This window comes from Myodes glareolus, chromosome 4, assembly GCF_982192425.1.
Source record: "Myodes glareolus chromosome 4, mMyoGla1.1, whole genome shotgun sequence".
Classification (NCBI taxonomy): domain Eukaryota; kingdom Metazoa; phylum Chordata; class Mammalia; order Rodentia; family Cricetidae; genus Myodes; species Myodes glareolus.
The window spans coordinates 49,763,783-49,785,191 of NC_142029.1; the positions used below are offsets into that span (position 1 = coordinate 49,763,783).

General features: G+C 35.9%; 1 pseudogene; it reads right to left on the reverse strand.

The window, feature by feature from the left end:
* Positions 1-2,421, reverse strand: part of LOC125412036 (large ribosomal subunit protein uL13 pseudogene) — a 38,703-nt pseudogene extending 36,282 nt beyond the window's left edge.
* Positions 2,422-21,409: the final 18,988 nt, after the last annotated feature.

Below are 21,409 nucleotides of genomic sequence, written 5' to 3' on the forward strand. Positions count from 1 at the left end.
GAAGTTCATGGTCTTGAATTTTCTTTAGTCTGTGTTTCAATAGCTTTTCTATTTTTGCTAAATTTAACCTAAGAGAGAGAAGGTTTTATTACAGGCTTGTTGACTAGCTGCTGCTTCTGCTGTGCCTTAAATGGCGTCCTGGGATCTGCAGCTGTCTTCTACTCACGGAATGGAAAATAGTCTCACAGAGGTTCGCGAACATAATTTACCTAAGTAGATTTGTTTTCTCTATCAGGATTATTAGTCTTTCACAGAAACAATACAGAATGGCAGATGTTGTACATATATTTTTATTCAGAAATATAGGTGGTGAAGCAATCGTGTGAAAATCTCCTGAGAGCAGTTTAATCTCCACATCAAGTTGACGGCTAAATTTGGCCGTGGGAAAAAGTGCTAATGATACTTTCTGTAACTCTTCCTGGAAGTTCTTATTTTGTTTTTAACCTCAATTTTTTTTCTCTCAAAATGAGTGAATAGTCACAAATAATGTTTAAAAGTCATGCAAGCCTCTAGACTGAGAAAACTGGGAGACATAACTGTGAGAGGCTAAAAACCATGTTTTTACAATTATTTTTATGCAATCAAATACAAATTTTCTAATTTCTTAGATTCATTATAAAAATAGTGAGACTCAAACACACACGTATGCACATATACTAATAATGATAATAAATTGCTATAAAGCCAAGAAGTAATACTAATTAATCAATTGAAATAAACATGGCTTTGAGTGATTGTTTTCAAAGCCAGTTTGGTATGAGACACTTAACTTTCTTACCTGAGTCAAAATGATTGTTTAATATATCATCAGTAGATTTTTAGCTGATTTGTTTCAGCTGTCCTGTGTGTCTTAGGATATTTTGACTCCCTTTTGGTCACTACGTTCTAGAAGGAAGTGGAAAACTTCAGCATACTGCAGTTATGACATGTAACCACCACATGATAAGACACCAGCACATGTTATTGCAACAGGTTTACGGTGGCATTATGGCTTATGCTCAATTTCTTTATTCTTTTAATAATCGCACATAGTAAAAGGTGTTTAGGCAATGTGTACAGTGGTATCCAGTGACCAAATGCCCAGCCCCATTCTCTGTATTCTCTGTAGTTCAGCCTGTGATATTAACTTGAACTCAGTGTCATTAGTACAGCAGATAACGACATCATTGCCTACAGAGCACATAGGTCTGGCCAGCTTTCCCAGATATATGGGAAAGTTGTAATGAAAAAAATGTTCTTGTCATCTAACATGATAATGCATTCCTGCCAATGGTTCTCAACCTTATAACCCATTTTGAAACTTCTGAAGAGTTCCTTGGTTGTTCTGCAATGTTGTGATTTAATGTAAGAAATGTTGATACTTTTATTATGTATTATGTACCAGTATTATGTATTAAGCATCAGTATTATGTCTGATACTTCTAGACATTTTTATTTGTTGTAGTGAAACCTAATTCAGAAATGTAACAAGCTCTCAAAGGCTGTCTCATGACACCAAGGTTAATATGTACTGTTCTCTTTTTCATTCCTTGAATTATGGAGACATAAGCTTCAAAATCTCTACTTTTTTTTTTTTAGGGATTTTAGGGATTGGTTAAATCTTCTTTTAGCTATGTACATATCTCTAATTATCATTTAGAAATCTCATAATTTTTTATGTGATTTATATCTAGGAATTTATCTTTAGAAGTAGGGATGTCATCTTTAGCCCAGCATTTTCCAAACTGTTCTGTACATTAGAGTCACTCGACCTTGCTAATTCTTTTGAAGATGGTGATAAAGCTCAGAATTATTAAATTATAACTTCTAAAGATGTTGTTCTTATTGGTTGTGTTCATGGTGCCTTCTTTAAGCAATTCCATCAAGCAGAAACATTTAGAAACAACTGCTTTATCCTAATCGTGAGAGGGCTCAAAATGCTTAATAGGTATAGATCGTCAGTTCTCAATTTTAGATGCACATTAAAGCTTCCTCCTTGCTTTGTGAACTCTTAAGCGTAAATCTCGTCTCAAGTACATTAAAGAAATATTCCTTGGAAAAGGAGCTAGGTATTAAAGGTTCTGAAAGTTTCACACATGATTTCCCTTGTAACCAAGATTAGCACCTGTCAGATTCAAATTCAACTGTAAGGATTAATAAAAAAACAGATTGTCGGGGCTCTTTACCAAAGTTACTTGCACAATAAGTCTATGTTGGGCCTCAAGATTTCGCATTTTTAACAAATAAGGTAGAATAAAGTAAGTTTAAAGTAAAAAAATAATTTTGAACAATATTTTAATTAGAAATATTTTATTTTTTCTTAGTGGTGCTTAAAATTAATTTTAACTTACATAAGACAAAGTAGAGCCAGTGAAATGGCTCGGCGGGTAAAGGTACTTCCTGTACAGACTTGAGAACTTTACTTAGATATCCATAAGCCATAGTGCAAGACAAAAATCTGTGCTCTGGAGTTGTACTGTGATCTCTACATGTGTACCATAGCACACACAAGCCCGTGCTAATATACACACTACTGGAAAGACAAAGCACATAGACAAAGTGATTTCCACTTGTCTTTTGCTGAAAAGGAAGTAAGATACTATCAGTCTAGACTCAACTATGCCATAGGGATTGTTATAATAAAATATAATGTCACAAAAGAATCTATGTTTCTAATAAGTCCTGGAAGGTACTCATGCCCCAGACCCAGGAAACCACAGTGAGAAAACTGCTATACAACCATCCACTTACAGTGAAGACAGAACAATGAAAAGGAACTAAGTTTAATTTCAAGGTTTTTTGTCTTCCAGTTTTACCTATTTTAGGTATTGTTGAATTGCTTTAGCACAGTGGGTCTCACCCTTCCAAATGCTGCAACCCTTTAATACAGTTTCTCATGTTGTGATGATCCCCAACCATAAAATTAAAATCATTGCTATTTCATAATTGCAGTCTTGCTACAGTTATGAATCATAATGTAAATATCTGTGTTTTATTTATTTATTTATTTATTTAAAGTTTATTTATTTTTCCATTCAAAAATTATACTTCCTACCCTCCTCCCATTCCCCTCTCGCTCCCCCACTCCTCCTCCTCCCTCTCCCTTCCTCCTTAAGAGAGGGCAGGGAAGCCTGCTCTGTGGGAAGTTCAAGGCCCTCCCCCCTCCATCCATGCCTAGGAAGGTGTGCATCCAAACAGACTTGGGTCCCAAAAGGCCAGCATATGCAGTAGAAACAGGTCCCAGTGCTATTATGGATGGCTTCTCAGTCCACCCCCACTGGCAGCCACATTCAGAGAGTCCTATTTGATTACATGCTCGTTCAGTCTCGGTCCAGCTGGATTTGGTGAGCTCCCATTAGATCAGGCACACCGCCTCAGTGGGTGGATCAACCCCTCGCGGTCCTGACTCCCTTGTTCATCTTCTCCCTTCTTCTGTTCTTCAACTGGACCTTGAGAGCTCAGTCCGTTGCTCTGATGAGGGTCTCTGTCTCCATCCGTCGCCGGAAGAAGATTCTATGGTGATATTCAAGAGAATCATCAGTGTGAGAATGGAGCAAGGCCAGTCAAGCACCCTCTCCTCTGCTGCCCAAGGACCTAACTGGGGATGTCCCCATCGACACCTGGGATCCCCTCTAGAGCCAAGTCTCTTGCCAACCCTAAAATGGCTCCCTTAATGCAGATATCTTCTTCCCTACTCCTATATCCGCCCTTCCTCCATCTCCAGCCTCCCACTCCCCCAAGCTCTCCCCAGTCTTTCCCTTCTCCCTTCTCTCTCCCCCTCTCACCTTTCCTCATCCCTACTCCCACCCATACCCCTACCCCCATGCTCTCAACTTTTTCCTAGCAATCTTGTTTGCTTCCAATTTCCAGAAGGATCTATATATGTTTTTCCTTGGGTTCACCTTATTATTTGGCTTCTCTGAGCTTGTGAACTATAAGCTCAATGTTCTTTGTTTATGGCTAGAGTCCACTAATGAGCGAGTACATACCATATTCATCTTTTTGAGTCTGGGTTATCTCACTTAGGATAGTGTTTTCTATTTCCATCCATTTGTGTGCAAAATTCAAGATGTCAAAAACACCAACGATAGCCTATGCTGGAGAGGATGTGGGGTGAGGGGAACACTCATCCATTGTTGGTGGGAATGCAAACTCGTGCAGCCACTGTGGAAATCAGTGTGGCGGTTTCTCAGGAAACTGGGAGTCAACCTCCCACAGGACCCTGAAATTCCACTCTTGGGAATATACCCAAGAGATGCCCTAACATACTACAAAAGCATTTGTTCAACTATGTTCATAGCAGCACTATTTGTAATAGCCAGAACCTGGAAACAACCTAGGTGCCCCTCAATAGAAGAATGGTTAAAAAAGGTGTGGAACATGTACACATTAGAGTTTTACTCAGCGGTAAAAAACAATGACATCTTGAATTTTGCATGCAAATGGATGGAAATAGAAAACGCTTTACTGAGTGAGGTAAGCCAGACCCAAAAAGAGGAACACGGTATGCATTCACTCATAAGTGGATTCTAACCATAATTAAAGGTCTTTGAGCCTATTATTCGTGATCCTAGAGAAGCTAAATAAGAAGATGAACCTGATGAAGATTATTTGGCTATCCACCAGGAGGTAGGAAATAGACAAGAGTCCCAGGTAACCTCGGGTGCATGGGGGGGGTGGGAGGGTTGATGGAAGGCGAGAGGGTTGGAGAGAGGGGAGTAGGGGAGGAATGGGGAAAGCTTGGTGGCCTGGGATGGGGGGGGAGGGGGGATGAATATGGGATCAGGGAAGAATATATTTCAACTAAGGGAGTCATTTTAGGGTTTACAGGAGACTTGATTATATATGGCATCCCAGGTCCAAGGAAAGATCCCCCAGATTGTTCTCTGGACAGAGGAGAGGGTGCCTGAATCGGCCGTGGCCCATAACCATACTGATGTATATTTTGCTTATCACCATAGAGTCTTCATCTGGCGAAGGACGGCGATACAGTCGGAGACCCACGTTGGAGCACCGGACTGAGCCCCCCGAGGTCCAGATGAGGAGCAGAAGGAGGAAGAATATGAAAAACGAAATCAGTACTGCGAGGGATGCTATCACCTACTGATACAAGGGAACGGATCTGATGAGAGTTTACCAAGGCCAGTTGGACTGGGACTGAACGAGGACGTGATCTAACCAGATTCTCGGAATTTGGCCGGATTCTATGAATGTGGCTGGCCCGGAGTCTTTCTGAAAAGCCATTGACTATGATACTGGGACCTGTTTTCTCTGCATATGCTGGATTTTGGGGATCCAGTCTGTTTGGATGCTCGCCTTCCTGGACCTGGAGGGAGGGGGGAGGGGCTTGAACTTCCCACAGGGCAGGAAACCCTGACTGCCCTGGGGGACAGAGAGGGAGGAGGAGGGGGAGTGGGGGGAGTGGGAGGGTGTTGGGAGGAGGGGCGGAAATGGAAACTTTTATAATTTAATAAAATTTACTTTAAAAAAAAACTTATGAGGTTCAATAATACTTCTGCTAAGAGGAAATTATACCTTTAAATGTACATATATATTATAGCATAATGAATATGAGTTGGAAGTAAAAATTGAAGATTAAATAACTTACAAAGAAAGGAAAAATATATAAAAAAGCAAACTCAAATCTACAACTTTCATTATTAAAGATTAGATATAAAAACAAATAGAAGAACAGGGGAAGGAAATATCACAAATCTGAGAGATTACTTTGAAAAAAATTTAAAAATCACAACTGTTACAAAGATTAAAAAATAGGAGAGCAATAAGCAAGTCAGAAAGGAAGAGGGTATGAGAAGTCCTTTATGGAAATAATAAAGCCTAGAAGAGAATGCAACAATTGTTAACAAATGTTAGAACCTAGAAGACATATGTCCAAGAAAGACAACCTGAATCATAGGGAAAGTGGTAAATCAGAAGAGATTTATGTCTATAAAGTAGCTTAATTAGTAATCAACTTTACCTAAAATAAAATGCCTATAACAGCATGATCTCACCTCAAATCTGTAATTGTTATAGTCTGTCTGAGACCCTGATGCTGTCTGCTAGTCACACTCTATGGCAGCTGCCTCCATTCATGCCCATACCTCAGATCTTTGCCTTTCAGTCTGTCAGTGGCCCCTCTCTCTCCAATTGTCACTGTTTTATGTGTTAGTGGGTCTTTTCTCTGTGACATGAAGCTCTTTGTCCATCCACAGAATGAACTCGCTGGTATCTCTAAATCACCACTCTGCATCCAAGAACCCATAACAAGAGAATGTTAAGTTTAAAAGTTTATAGGCAAAATTAGGAGAACTAAGGAAAATTACACCAAAAAGTATTATTACCAAAAGTGGATGTGGTGTGTGTGTGTGTGTGTGTGTGTGTGTGTGTGTGTGTGTGTGTGTTATTTCTGCAAAACATAAAATTGAAGGTAATGGTCCTTAATTCAGTTTTATTTATTTATTTATTCATTTATTAATTAAAAATTTCCACCTCCTCCCCGCCTCTCTTTTCCCTCCCCCTCCCCATCTTCCCCTCCCTCTCTAGTCCTAAGAGCAGACAGGGTTCCCTGCCCCGTGGGAAGTCCAAGGTTCGCCCCCCTCCATCCAGGTCTATAAAGGTGAGCATCCAAACAAACCAGGCTACCACAAAGTCAGTCCATAATTCAGTTTTAAAACTTTGTGATTGAAAATGCCAAAATCTGGAGTAAGAAAAGGGTAAAATATGAATACTGTGAAAAAAGTTTTATCACAAACTGCATAGTGTAAAATACACACTTATTATTTCACAGTTTCTCTGAATCAGAATTCTTGGCACAGTCTAATATGTCCTTAGATAAGGTTTCTCAAGTCTTACGTTTAAGGTGCTGGCTACAGATATATGTGATCTATCTTCATTGCCAACTAGGCCATAATTGGAATCACCTAGAGGATGTAAGGGTTTTTTATATATGCCCGCGAGGGTGTTCATATAGAGGTTTAACAAGAAAACTCACCCTGAATGTGGAGGGCGCCATCCCATAGACTTGGTAGCAGGATAAATGAAAAGGGAACATGGCAGAGGGAGAAAGCCAGCTAAGCATTAGTATTAGTTTATTTATCTTCTGACTGTGGATGCAAAATATCCACGGTCAGCAAACAATAATCTTTGTTTTGCTTATGCTGTGTAATGTTAGGGTAGTTTCCTTTATGCTAGCAATACCTCTATGTACTAATTACTGGAATATTTGCAATGAGAATTTTTTTCCAGTCCCCTTAGCAGACCTTTTTTTTTTTTTAGCTTCAAAGACATCAATAGAGTTATGTCGCATTTGCTTTTCCCTAAGGGAAAATCCCTTACTTATATAATAAACAGTGTTGTTTCTTCATTAATCTCAGAACTTAGCCATTTATTATATTTTTAACTCAGTTTTATTCTTTTCTTCATCTAAGAAACACTATGTGGTATTGACCACAATGTGACTTGTATTAATACTATGTATTCCATACTTGCATGGCAATGGAATGGCAGAATCCAGAAAACATGGGACAATTCCTTAGAAAAGAGTATGAGGATTTTTAGATAATGTATTAAATATATGCAATAAAATCTATAAAGTGTGGTTGAATATCCTAGTTGACTGCACATGTGTCGTACAGGCTCTGCAAGAAGTGTAACCACATTGTGTAGTCTTTCTTTGTATCTATTAAACCAATACTATGAAATTATGATTAAACAAATTTCACAAATCATAAATACTCAACCTATAATATTTTTATTATTGTCTTATACCAAAGAAATCTAGTTACTTTCCCATGTTAGATTATCCTTTTAACAAGCACTATCATGTTACAGGCATGAAATGTGTGTAAGCGTTTTTACATTGGCAAGGCCATACAGCTGTGTCACATGTGTTTTCCTTTGTTTCAATATGAGTTTATTTATACGAAATTGGAATTGCCTTTCTCTTCTCAATGACAGGTTTCGTTTATTGCCAGAATACTTAATGAAGTCTATCAAACAATATTATTTTTAGGTTTAAAATACACTTTATTTTGGCATAAAATAATTTTGTATATACTGACCTATCAACGTAGTTATTTTAAAATAAGACTTAATAATTCAACTTTAGGATTAATTCTGATTTTGTCAGCAGCTCCTCACACTGCATTCACTTGTGAGTTTTGTTAGTAACCTTCTCAAAGGTCAATTCTTTCTTTTTAATTACATTGCTAATCAAGGCTCTTGTCCCTTTTTAACAAGGTAGTTATAAACATATTTTTTCCATAATTAATTTCAACTTGCACTTTTATCATATGATGTTTCATCTGTATATTTTATTTATTTCCCACTTTCTTTTTTATTGATTTTATTGAGTTATACATTTTTCTCTGCTCCCCTCTCTTCTCCCCTCCCCTTCAACCCTTTCCCATGGTCCCCATGCTCCCAATTTATTCAAGAGATCTTGTCTTTCTTTACTTCCTGTGTAGATTAGAAACATGTATTTCTCTCTTAGGGTCCTCATTGTTGTCTAAGTTTTTTGGGATTGTGAATTGTAGGCTGATTTTCTTTGCTTTATGTCTAAAAGCCACTTACGAGTGAGTGAGTACATATGATATTTGTCTTTCTAGGTCTGTGTTACCTCACAATATGATGTTTTCTAGATCCACCCATTTGCTTACACATATGTCATTATTTTTTTTCTGCTGTGTAGTACTCCATTGTGTAAATGTACCACATTTTCCCTACCCATTCTTTCATCGAGGTGCATTCATGCTGTTCAAGCTTCTGGCTATGACAAACAACGCTGCTATGAGCATAGTTGAGTATATGTTGTACGATTGAGCATCCTTTGTGTATATACCCAAAAGTGGTATTGCTGGTTTTTGATGAAGGTTGTTTCCTAATTTTTTGATTAGAAATTGCTATACTGATATCCAATGGGGCTGTACCAATTGCACTCTCACCAGCAATGCAAGAGTGTTCCCTTTACCCCACATCCTCTCCAGCATAAGTTGTCATCAGTGTTTTTTATCTTGGCCATTCTTACAAGTATAAGACTGAAAGCAGCTTGGTATTGGCATAAACACAGACAGGAGGACCAGTGGAACCAAATTAAAGACCCAGATATGAATCCACACACCTAAAACCAAATGATATTTTGCTAAGAAGCAACAAATATCAAACGGAAAGAAGAAAGGGTATTTAACAAATGGTGCTGGCATACTGGATATCATCATGTAGAAGAATGAAAATAGATCCATGTCTATCACTATGCACAAAACTCAAGTCCAGATGGATCAAAGACCTCAATATAAAGCCAATCACTCTGAACCTCATAAAATTGAAAGTTGTGAATACACTTGAATGTATTTGCACAGAAGATCACTTCCTAAATATAACCCCAATAGCACAGACACTGAGAGAAACAATTAGTAAATGGGACCTCCTGAAACTAAAAAGCTTCTGTAAAGTAAAGGACACCATCAACAAGACAAAACAGAAGCCTACAGAATGGGAAAAGATCTTAACCAACCCCACGTCAGACAGAGGACTGATCTCCAAAATGTACAAAGAACTTAAGAAATTGGTCAGCGAAAGAACAAATAATCCAATAAACAAAAATGGAGTACAGATCTAAATAGAGAACTCTCAACAGAGGAGTCTGAAATGACTGGAAGACACTTAAGGAATTGTTCAACATCCTTGATCATCAGAGAAATGCAAATCAAAACAATATTCTATTGTGTGCAATGGCGTCATTAAAAAGAAAAACCCACAAGACCACTAACATATATCATACAGTAAGTAGTAAGTTCAGTTAGTTTAAAGGTTAATGTTCCATGAGTGACTTGTATTTCTTTCTGGAAAATTTTAACCTCTACTGCAAATAATTCACATATCATCTGAGCTATTTTCATATTTTTCCACTTTATGCTAATGCATAGCTATATATTATATCTTAATAATCTAAAATGGATAAAATTTTCCACCTAAGCAACCTGTGCTTGACATCAGATAAACATGATCACATTTAGAAAATCTATTCATTGAATTTGGAAATGAGATTTCAGTGACTTTCTTGAATCTCTCCAATTCTATCTGCCAAACATTTATTTTTGATCAACACTTGGTGACTATGGGGCATTTCTTAGATCCTAGTGAGCTGGAAGTCCTTGCCATCCAGCATGTTACACATGTGGCCACTGACAGGAAATAATGAATAAAAGGAATTATCTATAGGCGGTTTTTCAAATATTAAGAGCAAGAAGCAATCTCAGAAGGGAGAAACAAGCCTTAAAATTACATACTCTTGACTTGGTGACCAACACAGTAATACCTTCTTCATATGATCAATATGAATATATTATCACTAGAAATAGATACTTCTCAACTTCTTCATAATGATCTATATACACAATATTTTTTTATAGCTGGATAGATCTACACTACCCTGAAAACCATAACTTCCTACTCTTTATATTATTCTTTGCAGTTTAATTTATACTTGATTTTTCTAGCTTTCATCTATTCATGAAACTCTCAACTTTAAACCAAAAACCATGATATCCTAGTTTTAATTGGTAAACTGTGTGTACATATACATCTCAGTTCACTTACAGATTTTATTAATAGCCACCATTCTCAGGCATGGTATGTATTATCAGTATTAGATTGCATCATCTTGTGGAGCAGAAACTGACTGTAATTAAAAAACATACACAACGGTACTGGGTCCTGTCTTGTACTATTCAGGCTAGTAAATATTCAAAAATGTATCAGTGAATAATTGCAATAATGATTTAACACACTTGAGCAATTCATTAATGTATCCCAGGAGAGAAGAGCTAATTCTAAAATAGAACTGTGCTAGTTACTGAATAATGATAACATTGCCTTATCAACTTTTGGTTAAGGGAGTCAGCAGGATGCAATTAGGATAGCGAGACTGAAAAAGGAACAATAGGGTGACCCACAGCTCTAACGAACTATATTTTTGTACACGTTACTTGGTAGGAATTCATAATGCAATCTAAAGTCCAAAATTCAAAAGTACCTGCAAAGGTGTGGTGGTTTCATCTAATAATTAAATAACCAGGCAGAAAATTGAGTTTTATGTGAAGTATTACATGCATTATTTTAAAATGGCACTAAAGCACTACTGAAAAGAATTATTGACAAACTAAAATGACTGTTTTGACTGAATTTAAAATTATTAGCTATTCTCTTTTTTATTTCCCCTCTTCATTGTCTATATTCTTGATATAGCTGGCAAGTTAAGAGTCAACATCACAAAAACCCTATAATTAAATCACAAGTTCTAGTGATGGTATTCATTGCCATTAAAATATTCTAAAGAGGTATCTATGCACGCTCAAAAAATTCTTTACTGATCTCTCACGATTAAGAAGCAAACAGCATCTAGTCAGAGATGCTGCTCTCAATGTCTGTGAAAATAACATGAAGCCAGACTTTTCATGCATTTATTAGAAGCATTAAACAGGGAAGGTTTGTCCTCTTGGAATCATAAAACACCTCAGGAGGGGATTTTAAGATATAAAATGTTGATATCCATTTTTTTCTTCATTACATAATCAGAATTTCCGAATTTCATCTTTCATTAATTCTGTTTTTCTTTTTTTTGTTCTGTTTTTCTTATAAAGTCTAGTTTTCAAAAAAGGAGCCCTATTAGAACAGCATATACCAGATTTTCACTTTTCTTTAATAAATTTGGTTTAGACTCCAAAAATGTAATTTCAGCCTTAGGAATGTGTTTTAAAATATTAAAATCTTGAAAAATTGGAATTGGATAGTCTCAGTTGTAGCTCTTTTAACAAATGTCCATACAGAAATAGAGTTTAAAAGTAGATTTTTAGAAATTGAATAAAGAGGAGATTTGGTGCCAGAAGTAAGTTAACCAGCCAAACAATAAAACAGCCTTGCAGGGGAAGAACCCTGAAGCCAGCTGGGGTATTTGGGCGGCAGGGAAAGAAGCCCACATGTGAGGGCAGGATGGCAGGCACATGGCATCTACTCCTACTGTGCCTGTCCTCTCAGCTCTGCCCCGTGTAGACTCCTGATTCAAGCTGACAAGAGTCTTGCTCCTTGCTTTATCCAGAAGGAAAGAGGCTTGTCAAGTTGAATATCCTGCTTGCTTCACGAGAGCAGGATTGCTAGAAATAATGGGGGAACTCAAAATGTGCTCTCCATCAGCAAGAGGCCTGAGGCAGACATGGTGATTTGCAGTGAAGCTAGAAGTGTATTAGAAGCTCTGTCATCAACAGAATACGTGGTGGTTCTATTTTACTGTTCTTTTAAATACTTTTTAAAAACTTTTAGAAAATATCTTTTGTTCTTTTGGTGTACCTTTGTTTCCTTCTGGGCTTTTGAAAGTAACAAAAATAACACATACATATATGTGTATACACACACATAAAATTTTTTTGCCAAAATCCAAACCAATAAATGAATATACATATTTATATATGTGTATATATGTTTGTATACTTGTGTGTTTATATATACATGTGTGTGTGTGTGTGTGTGTGTGTGTATCTACATGACAAGCCAAGTGCTGATGTTGGATTCCCCTCTGTATGCTGTGAATACCTTAATAAAGAAACGGTTTTGGACCTGCACAGTGAATAGAAGTAGGTGGGGAAAACTAAATTGAATGCTTGGAGAAAGAAGGGCAGAGTCAGGGAAAAGCCATGGCAGTACAGATAAAAGGCTAAATAAAACCTTGGCCTGGTGCAAGTATTGTCCATGCTAGAGATACTACATAAGACAAAATACCAAATTTGAAAGTCTGTGGTCTCTGGAGTTGTTATTTTTTTCAACTTAATCTATGATCTTTGGACAATAACTTCAATTCCCTGGAATCCTATTTGCTACACAGTAAAATGGAGTTATGAATAATGAACTTTCAGGGAATGAATGAATTGCATCACATTACACATGAAGAACGTGTTCTAAGTATGTGAGATGCTATACACATGCTAATGTTGCTCTAGATGCAACTGGACTTGGTTCTCATCTAATGCTACTTCCTCATCTCTCCATCCTGCTAGAAATAAGTTTCCTCTCAAGACTCTTCTATCTGCTTTTTCAAAGAAAAATCAAGTAATTTTACAAGTTGTAAGTATAAAAAATAAAGCTCTTAAAAGTGAGCAATCAAATCTATCTGGGAACATACCAACAGATTGCTTAAATAGAGTACATAGTAACGATACTGATTTATAATAGGATGCTTTACAGAGCTAAATATGTCTTCACTCCAATAAGTACTTTTTAGGAGTCTATAAGGTGTGAGCATTTCAAAGTTATAGTATTGGCAAGGGAAAGGACCAGATAGTGTGTGATGTATCATTTTAAAAAGAAGTAGGGATATTGATCAACACTCTTTCAATCCTTATTTTAACGTAATCATAGACAGTGATCTAGAAGACACAGGTGCAGTAGGACTTTTTAGTAAGACTCAGTTAAACTCTGAAATTAAGACCAACAATTGACAAATAGAAACTTATAAAACAAAAGACATTTTGGTTAGCAAAGGGAACAATTGAGTAAAGAAAGAGGAAACTCACAGAGTAGGACAGATTATTTGCCCTCTATGCATCTGATAAAGGGTTAATATGCAGAATATACAAAAAAAACAGCAACAACAAAAGTAATCAAGAAACATACCACCCAATTAAAAATGGGCCATATATTTGAATAGACAATTCTCAAATGAAATAAAAATGGGCCATATATTTGAATAGACAATTCTCAAATGAAATAAAAATGACTAAAAAACACCTCAAAAGTATTCATCATTTTTAGAAATTCAAGAAATGAAAATCAAAACTCCTTTAAGATTCCCTCATTCTCCAGTAATAATGGCTAAGATCAAGAAAATAATAGACCATAAACACTGACGAAGCTATGGGAGAAGGGAAATATTCAATATTGGTGGAATTACAAACTGGTGGGCCTTCTCTGAAAACCAGTGTGGAAAATTATCAAAAAGCTAAATCTACCATATGCCTTTGCACATGCCCAAAGAACTTAACATTCTATTCCATAGATATTTGTTAAGCTATTAACAATAGCTAAGAAACACAAAACTAGCCAGAGGACTACCTCCTATAGTATCAAAAGAAAGATTTCATGAAAGTTTTCAAGGAAGAAAATGAATAATAGACCTACAAAACTGTAACATCTATTAGCCACAACAGTGACCAAATGCAAAGATTTGATCATGGACTATAAATGGACTGTAGATCAAAGCCTACTACTGCCTGTAGTAGTAGAATTTCAAACTTCCTTTAAGATACTTACTAGAACCACAGAAGCTTTTTAGTGTTGCAGATAGAGACTGCTACAGAAATCCAGTATACATAAATACTGATCAATATGCAGAAAAACACTGACCATGTGATTCCTAACCCCAGATAATATCCACAATGCAACTCCTACATCTAAAGGAATGTTGTTGAAGAGGGTGTAGAAAGACTGTACAAGTCAGATGACCAGTCTGTCTGCTATGGGATAGTACTGTCTTTCTATAACAGGGAAGCTTCACCCACTAAAATTTCAAAAATATGGCTGCCTAAACAAGACTTTCACATTGAAAATACCAGATGGCATGCTTATGTACATGAGATTTTTATAAGATCCTAATTCTCCCTACTCCTAAGTGTAAACTGCTGAAAGAGGGAGAATCAGCTTTCTCTACAGATAACCTCCTGATAGATTGCCCAATTCCAAGTAGTCAGCGTTTTCTTGATCTCTACTTTTTTTGTCTCAAAATAATTAAACTTTCTTTTCAGAATAAATTATCCCTTTTGATTAATATGAATTTTACCTCTTCAAGTTTGTTATAATCTTGTTATTATTTTCAAGCATTGACAAAAATATAAATGATAGAAAGACCTAACCAAATGCACCAGCAGAAGAATGAAATTAGATCCATATCTCTCAGCTTCACAAAAATCAATTCAAACTGGATAAAAGACCTAAGTTTAAAACGAGAAATGCCATAGAAAATATAATTTGTAGAAAAATTTATGACCTCAAAAACATTTTCAGCAAGGTAAATCAGACTCAGAAAAACAAGTATCAAATATTTACCCAATATGGATATCATATCTTCTAATTTTTAAATAAGTGTATTCAGGTGGAAGTAATGTGGATAAAAACCAGGAATTTAAAAAGGAACCCATATGATTGTAAAAACTAGGGGATTTAAGAGAACCAGGAATGAGGAAGACAACAGAACAAAATATATGGGAAAACAGTGGAAAATATAGGGTAGATATAGGAAAGTTTATATCCAACCCTTTATTATCTGATTTAAGAAATAAAAATTTAAGAAAAGATCCTATCAAGGTTCTCATATATGTCATTTACTGTCATATAAAAATCAGGGATACCATTGTTTTTAAGGAAGCACTACTAACCTTTTATTTTATCATATTATCTGTGATGAACACAGTGCTTACCAACCAGCTGTTTCAGCATAGAAATGAAGGATATTTATGATCAACTAACAAACTCTGAAACAGTATTTAGTGTAAATGTTGTTATATCATTATTTATCCTTCAGTCCAAGTAGGAAAAATTGGTTCCATGATAAATAAACTTTCCTTATCCAGTCATTAGTCCGTCGTAGCTGCTGTGACATGTCATGCCACAGGCAACACAATATCACTAATGAAATGAATTAATTTATCTTTTGCAAGGGGACATTGGAGAATTGGAAATGTACATTTATAGGAACAGTCCAAATAGAAAACAAATCTAATAAGTCAACATTTGAGGTGCATATTTTAAATTCCTCTAACTTAATTCAGTGACTATTTGTTGCAGTCTTCCATCGTTCTAGGAATTTTCCTATGTGAAGAGAGTAAATTCTAATGGGGTGAAAGAAAGGGTAGACAACTATTTAAATGATTGAGCTGATCCTCTATTCTGATATGTGATGTGCTATGAAGGAAAAAAGGGCGTGAACAACAATAATAAAAATCCTTATTAGTTTGATGAGTATATATTAAAAAGTGAACAGAAAACACATCAGTTCAAAGCCTTATTTTTATGCTAAAATACATTATGATAAACTTACCTACATTTTATTTTATTTTTAAAAATTTTTTCCTTACCTACATTTTAAATGGCTTATTGTCAGCGTTTTCACTCACAGAATTATCTATTTCAAATAAATTATCCCAATAACATAAACCTTGAAAATAGCAGAATCATAACAAGAATTTTTATTATTCCATTTTTATCTTAATATAATTTATCTCAGCCTGAATACCTATAATCCATTCTAAATCTATAGGCTGGACGTAGAATCCTATCTCTCCCCAGGAGCCTAAGCAGTATTTTCTCTTGAACATAGAGCTTTTAAATGACTGGAGATGAAGTTTTTGAGTTTGAGAAGGCCCTCTGTGAAGCTTCTGTGACCATTGTGGTACCTGGTCACTAGCTCAAAAAGTATTGGCACCAATGGGAATGTGACTGCCTTAAGGCAGTGCTTTCCTCAAATTTAGCCCTGGTAGCTGTGCATTCTGTGGACTTTTTAACCTCTTCTTGCTTTAGGAGATTTTGTTGAGGTTTGCTTGCCTCTAATCATTTAAATGGGAGTTACTGTCGTACCTTACAGGTTTGTTGCAAGTATTGGCATTTCAGAAAAGTGCCACGACACACTTTGGCGTATAGTAAGTCATGCATTTGAGCTTCCAGGGTAGTGTGGAGGAAGAGGGGGTGGTTTGTAGCTCAGTGAAATGGCACTTGCTTCATGAGTACAAAGTTCAGATTTTAATTCTCAGCTTGCAATGAATTTAGAAGGAATTCTAAAGGAGTATTCATTTGAAATAGATTTAGAATTCTTTGCTGAATGTGTAGCTCTAAGTGCATTCTTCCATTTTTGAGATATAATTTATAAGCTGTTTTGCTGCTTAGAATGCAGTGGCATGTAAGGTCTAGCTTGAAAATATGAAAATGCACTGATGACTTATTTTTTCTAACTTTAGATTATTCCAGGAAGACAGACTAGCTCATGATCAACTACCTCTGTCAATGGCCCATTTTATTTTTAAAGGGGAAAAAGTGACTATCAACAATATGTTAGGAAATAGAAGAGAATTTTGAATATCTTAGATTTTAAAAGTATTTTCTGGGTATTTAGTCTCAAAAGTTACCTTGCAGAGCTCAATTCATGAATATAAAAATTATATTTTCTTTCTGTATCACAAAATAAAGAATTTTTATTTTTGAATCACAAAATAAAGAACTATCCAATGGGCAACATTAAAGTTGTTATTATATTTATTTATAAACAACAGCTCCAAGGAATGAATTTTTCTTGTGGTTAGTACTCAAACCCTTAATATTTATTGTGGTTAGTCCCCATACCTCTAATATTTATTGGGTAATTAGTACCACTTATCACAAAAACATTACATTCTTGTTGCCACAAACTGATTCTGTTCAGAAATTTTTCTACTGAAAATCAATTATGCACTTTTGAAATTCACTAAAAGAACTATTGTATGCATTGTTATGGGAAAATATCTTCTTCCTGCATACAAAAGAGATTCTGATCCTAAGTATACACATGAATCAAATAAAGAAGTGCTCTTTCACATTTTTGTAGTTTCTATTTCAGTGGATGTGGTAACTGAAATGTGAAAACAAGCATAGCAGAACTTGAGTGACATTTTAATGTCTATAAATGTGAGCAAGAGTCCTAGTGGATGAAGTTGGAGAAACCGGGAGAAAGTGTATATTTAAACTATGAATTGAGAAAGAGATGGACATCATAAAATAAACAGCTTAGATAATAAGACTCTTATTCACACAAGCTTTCCAAACTGTATTTGTTTAAATGTTTAAATTGGCAGCCTTGAGAATAGGAAGTCCTTGCTGAGTATATATACTAAGTAATTTGAGAAAACCTGTTTTAACACTTTGCATCCCTAGCGTTCGACAGAAACAGCTTTCATTTGGAACAGTAATAGTTTCCAAGTTTTCAGTTGTAGTGGTTCATTTTTAAAGTGAGGATAAATTACGTCCAAACTGTGTCAGTTTTTTTTTTTGGACTTACACTTCATTTGTTGTTTTTATTGTGTTCTCACACAGTCTCATTCTGTGATTCCTGGAGGCAAGATCACCATTTCATACTGAGGTAGAGGTAAGAGTCAGTGACTGGCTGATTTGTTTTTCTGACCTTCAGGTTGAACCTTAATTTCTGTCCCTGGGTTTTTATTAATTGTGCTACAACAAGAGAAATAAACAGACATAAAGTAATCAAGAAGTTTGAAGCAGTAATTTAAAAATCCTGTTAAAAGAAGCCCAGGTCCAGATGAATTCGCATCAGCATTCTACCATACACAATTTTCTACATAGATTCCAAAACTACATACTGGAGGAAAGAAATTATTTTCAATGCACAGTGTATTTATACAGAATAAAACATTCTGAGTGTCCACATACATAATAAAATTAGAAACCTAGGGTAAAACCAAATTCTACTAATCTGGAAAAAAGCAGCAATAAAATGACTCCTAATGACATTTTGCCGTACTAATAGATTGGTACCTTATTTCACCATCATCAGAGAGACGTCTTCCTGCAGCAGATGGGAACAAATACAGACACCTACAGCCAAACATCATGCAGAGAGATATTTCTTGAAACCCTCATCCCTAAATGGGATGTCTCCATCAAATCTCTCTGGGGCTCAGAGAACCCTGCAGAGAAGAATGAAGAAAGATTTTCAGAGTCAGAGGAGAAGGAGGACACCAGGAGAACAAGGCCCTCTGAATCCACTGAATTCACAGAGACTGAAGCAACAAGAACAGGGTTTAAACGGATCTTCACCAGGTCCTCTGTATATATCATAGCTTTCTTCTTGGTATCTTTTCAGGACTCCTAAATATGTGGATGAGTGGGTTTCTGAATCTTGAGCCTGCCACTGGGGCTCTTTTCCTTCTGTTGTCTGCTCAAACTGGATGTGATGTGTTTTGTTTTATCTTTCTATGTTCTGTTTTGTTATGTTTGGTTGTTGGCTCTTAGAATCCTGTTATTTTCCAATAAGAGACAGCAAAGTAGTAGATCCTCATGGGAGGAACTGGCCGGAGTAGAGGAAGGGGAAGCTGTAATCAGGATATATTGTCTGAGACAAAAAAAAATCTATTTTCAAGATAGGAAGAAAGTTTAAAAGAAAGAAAAAAATTTCAAAGACTGGAAGAGATTGCTCAGTAGATAAGAGCGCTTGTTATTCTTCCTGAGGGTCTTATTTTCCCAGTATTCATTGGGCAGCAAACAATCACGTGTTACTTCGGCTCCAGGGAATCTGATGCACTTTTCTGGATTCTGATGGTGCCCACACACAGAATATACTCACACAAACACACAAAACAAGTGAAATAATTTTAAAAACTTTTTTTTTTAGTTTTATCAGAGTAATACAAATTAAAATTCACTCAAGATTCTATGTCACATCTGAGTTGGTCATTGTCGGGACAAGAAATAACAACAAGCATCAGACTAGACGTGAGCAAAGGAGACTCTTCTTCACCTTTGATGGGAGTGTAAGTTGGTACCAACACTAGAAATATCATTATGGAATTTTAATTATGATTCTATGTCCTATTAAAGCGATAATTGATTATCCATGTTCACTGATGCTATATTGACAATAACTAGGTAATAGAATCAGCCTAAATGTCTATCAGTAGATGAATGGATAATGTAAATATGGTACAGTTATAAAACAGCATTTTATTCAACTGTAAAGAAAAAGAAATTATAAAACTTATAGGTAAATAGATGAAAAAAAGTTTACTGAGCAAGGTAACCCAAACAAATGCTCTATATTATTTCTCATATGTCAATCATAATTTCAAACTTCTAGCTTAGCTTAGATTACCTGCAGAAGTCAGAAATATCAGAAAATCACATTTTAATCAATACTGTAAAATAGCAATCTCATTGAATTCTCTATTCTCTTGCAAACATACAGTCCATTTACAATATAATTAGTATCTCCAAACAAATGTCACAAACCAAAAATTTCTTTAGTTGCTGGTCAATTTTCAGGATATAGTCCCAGTATTCAGGAAGCTGAGGCAGTAAGAACACTGTGGAATTGAAGCCAGTGTGAACTACACAGTGAGTGCCAACTCAGCCTGGATTTCAAAGCAAGACTGTCCCCAAAACAAAACAAAAAAAGTGTTTAGTAGTATAAGATGATTCTGTGGTACACAATAACTCATTTCTTCCAACAGAGTATTCAAGATATCAAAGCAGAAGGTGTTGTGAGAGACCACAGCTGGTAAATAAGGATGCAGCTGGAAAAGTCTTTGAGATCTTACTTCTGGGCTAGAGGATCATGAAAAAGCCTGTGTGCATAAAGGGAGCGTAAGGTTGCTTACTCAGTAAGTGATACGCCAGTGCTTCAATATATGAAATATAAACTTCCCAAAAGTGCTCAATTTACTTCAAGGGAGCAGTTCACACTTAATTGTTGGCCCATATTGAACACAGATGTATACTAATGAGATCAAAATAATGTTGGGAAAATGCCAGAATAGCAGCAAATAAACCAAAATAAATTTGTGCACAGAATTATCTGAAGCCATAGTAAAAGCTTTCCTCATTACTAACACTCCATAGAAAACACCTTAGTGTAAAGTCTGGAATCTGTCTGAGTTAATTTTTTACTGATGATTAGAATCATCTTGAATGTACTCTCCTGATGTGGGATTCGCCTCTGTATGATGTGAATGCTATTGGTTAATAAAGAATCTGTTTGGAGCCTATTGCTGTTCAGAATAGAGCAAGATGGGATTTCCAAGCAGAATCAGGGAGGGGCCATGTAGCTACTGCAGGAGACAGACACCAGATGCTGGATGGAACCTTACAGGTAGGTTACAATCACATGGTAATTGATATACAGATTAATAGAAATGGGTTAAGATCTAAGAGCTATCTTCAAATATGCTAAAGTCATTGGCTTAGCAGTGTTACAATTAATACAGTTTCAGTGTGATTATTTTGGGTCTGGGTAGCCGGGAAAGAAACAAGCAGCCTTCAGATACATTTTCCTTTGATTTTTTTTTTTATAATTCTGTCTTATGTCAGTGAGTCCCTTTGGTTTATTTGATTAAGTAGTTTCTACTTGTTACTTCTTCATTTTCAAGACAGTTACTCTGGGTTCTCTCTGAGAATCTACTTGAAAATAGCCTTTCCTGATTTTGCATAAATAAGTTACAAGTTTTAAGCATCTTCTCTTTTCATTCATTCAACTAACATGTATACCAATAGGAGTGATTTTTAGGTTCCCAGGGCATGATAAGAAACAATAGAAATAGAATCTCTTCTCTTATGGTGCTTAGAATCCTAAGAGATGGAGATGGGAAATAAAAGCATACATTCCTCAACAAAATTATTTTGCATAATA